Source organism: Triticum urartu, chromosome 7A (genome assembly GCF_056163025.1).
Source record: "Triticum urartu cultivar PI428250 chromosome 7A, HENAU_Tu73, whole genome shotgun sequence".
Taxonomy (NCBI): Eukaryota; Viridiplantae; Streptophyta; class Magnoliopsida; order Poales; family Poaceae; genus Triticum; species Triticum urartu.
In genome coordinates, this window is record NC_141879.1 from 714,958,381 (window position 1) to 714,961,591 (window position 3,211).

Below are 3,211 nucleotides of genomic sequence, written 5' to 3' on the forward strand. Positions count from 1 at the left end.
GCCCCCCTTTCCTTCTCTCTCCCCCTTCCTTTCCCCCTCCTAGTAGGAGTAGGAAAGAGGGGAGTCCTACTCCTACTAGGAGGAGGACTCCTCCTCCTTGGCGCGCCATAGGGCCAGCCGGCCTCCTCCCCTTGCTCCTTTATATACGGGGGCAGGGGGCACCGCTAGACACATAAGTTGATCCACGTGATCGTTTTCTTAGCCGTGTGCGGTGCCCCCTTCCACCATAATCCTCAATAATATTGTAGTGGTGCTTAGGCGAAGCCCTGCGACAGTAGAACATCAAGATCGTCACCACGCCGTCGTGCTGACGGAACTCTTCCCCGACACTTTGCTGGATCGGAGTCCGGGGATCGTCATCGAGCTGAACGTGTGCTAAAACTCGGAGGTGCCGTAGTTTCGGTGCTTGATCGGTCGGGCCGTGAAGACGTACGACTACATCAACCACGTTGTCATAACGCTTCCGCTGTCAGTCTACAAGGGTACGTAGATCACACTCTCCCCTCTCGTTGCTATGCATCACCATGATCTTGCGTGTGCGTAGGAAATTTTTTGAAATTACTACGTTCCCCAACAAACTCTACCCTACTTTTGATTGGCTCACGCAGCGGGATTTTTACGCGTACACGCAAATACTTCTCTACGATCAGGTGGTCCTAGTGTGAGACTTTTATCACTTTCCCGAGTTGGTCCCCTAGAGACAAACCCACTTCTTCTGTTTTAAGCTCAAACGGTAGATCACGAACCTGGGCCATATAGCCATGGCACCAAGATCCACCTCCGCCGGGTTACCCTTTCCATCGAACTCGGCGAAAATGATCCCGTCGCGCTTATGGTGCCACGACTGGGCCTTCAGCACGAAGCGTCTGTCCACGCTGGCAGAAAAGTTGAGGATGAACCTCCCGTCGTCGCTGGCCACCTCCTGAACGGTGACCTCGCCTTGCAGCCTCCAAGCCGACGTAGCACGAAGGCCATCGACGAGGATGCGTGGATGTACTTGGAAGGGCGATAGAAATCATCCTACCACCGGGTATCCACTAACAGCCCTCCTCGTAGCCTCCATGTCGATGATCAGCAGGGAGCCATCCCCGCGAGGCCGCCTTGATCCCTTCATCCCCTCGCCATCAGGCGAAGGAGCTCGAGCAAATGAACCCCTCCCCATGGTCGCTGGTACAACCCCCGAACCCTGAACCACTTCCTTCTCCGCCTCCCCTCTCTTCTCCATCTTCCTCTTTCTCACTGTCACAACCCGTCCAGGGAAGACCACTAAGGGAGAAACTAGGAACACTAGCTGTGAATGATGCACTGGTGACCCGAGGCTCATCCCTCTGTTGAAGTTATAGTAATTCCCCTCTCCCAAATTCACCACAATCAGGACGAGAATTGTGCACTTAACAAAAATTAAAGGATCATAAATGGGCAGTTTCCATAACAAAATCCCACTAATTTCTCTATTTTCTTTTGGTGTACAGAAAATCTCGCCCCCCTAATTTCTCTCTTCCTCATCCAAATCTCTCAAAGAATCATTGTAATCCTGAGCAATAATATTAGTTTCCAAAATACTACTGGCACCCAAATTCGGACCCCCTTTCCCGGACTGGATCAAGACCAGAGAATCACCATATGGCAGTACGTCAAAATTGTTGCCGTTGTAGCCACCGGTCTTCACGCTCCCTTCCAGATCGGGTAGAGACTTCGCTGGATGCACACGCAGCATCTCCTCCGCTCGCCTCTTCATCCGTTTCTAAAATCTCTCCCGGTTTGGAGATCGCCGGAGAATTTGCCTTGATTCCGCCTTGATTTCTTCCCAATCCGGCGCGCCCGTTGCGCCCCCGATGGAAATCCCCCTCCTACTGGGATCTCGCCGCACCAAGGATTCCTCCTGGGGTGCCGCAGATGCCCCTCCCCCGATGGGGACTCGGCCCGCCGGGGCCTCCGCCAAATTCACCGATGCCATCACTCCCTCCTCTCTGTCTCCGTCGCCGCCAGATCGCCTATCGATCGCGGGAGCTACGTTTTTTTTGCAAAACTGCCCCTGTATCATCCGAGGACTTGGCTGAGCATATGAGCGCCAAGGTTAAACCAAATGCAAACCAATGGATGTTTTCCATGCACGAACCGTTATCGCATGCGGAATACTCGTATGGTGGTTACCATGTGGACCATATATATGAACAGCGTGCAGAAAAGCTATTCATTAGAATCTGCTTCCCCCCTCTCGGGACCGCGTCCCCCCCCCCCGTAGGCGATCGGCCGTGCGACCTCCCTCCTCCCTCCTTCCTGCCCGTCGCCTTCGCCGGCGCCCACGGCCGGCTTGGCCCCGGGGCTGCTGCTGGCGGCGGCCTCCCTGCCCTTCCTCTCCTGGTCGCTCTTCGGCGCGGGCGGAGCTGCACCGGGGGGCGCACTTAGGCGGCGGCGGTCTGGCATGGTGGCGGGGTTCCGTGGCACGACGCGGGCGAGCGGCTGGGCGGCGGCGCCACCATTGGAGGCGGGGCGGCGCAGCGGCGTGATCTGGCTTCGCCCGCTCAGCCCAGATCCGGGCCCCTCGGGTCCCATCTGGGCCTGGGCGGGCCAGCGGCGGGGATGGTCTCCGACGTGGCTTCCTGGAGGCGGGGGAGACGCGACGAGTGGCTGGGTGCTGGCGGCGCCGACGCCGGCCTACTGCAACATGGCCGGCGGGGCTTAACAGGCCCACTTCGGGCCTGGCTAGGCCAGGGGTGGCACGGCATGCCTCGCTACCGTGTTCGGACGGCGACCGCGACGGTGCCAGAGGCACGGGCCTCCCACACGATGGCGGTGGAGGTGGTTCCCTCCCGCTCGGCTTCGGGGTTGCTGCTCCCGTCGTGGTGCGTTTCTCTCCGGTCCTCTTGGCCTCGTGTGGTGTTCATAGTGAGGCGTCGTGGGTGGCGGCGCAACTGCGTTGGCGCATGGTGGTGGGCGGCGGTTTGGCGGGTCGGCTCCGTCCAGTTGGGCGGTTGGGTTTGGAGTGCGGGAGAAATCCCTGTCGGTTTCAGCCCTGATGCGGTGACACCTGCGGGTGCCACCATTCCTTCCTGGAGGGTGCCGGTGGTATCCATCCCCCACCTCCCTCCGCGTGCCAGGGGAAACCCTAGGACTCCTCTGGGCAACAGCGTCATCGGCGTCGCATTCCTTCTTGGAGGTGCTGGTTGGTACGCGGCGGTTCAGAGCCTCGGCATGTGGTGGTTTGTAT

At 58.6% G+C, this 3,211-nt stretch overlaps 1 pseudogene; it reads right to left on the bottom strand.

Moving 5' to 3' along the window:
* Positions 1-656: 656 nt before the first annotated feature.
* LOC147962076 (uncharacterized) lies at positions 657-2,556 on the bottom strand (annotated as a pseudogene).
* Positions 2,557-3,211: the final 655 nt, after the last annotated feature.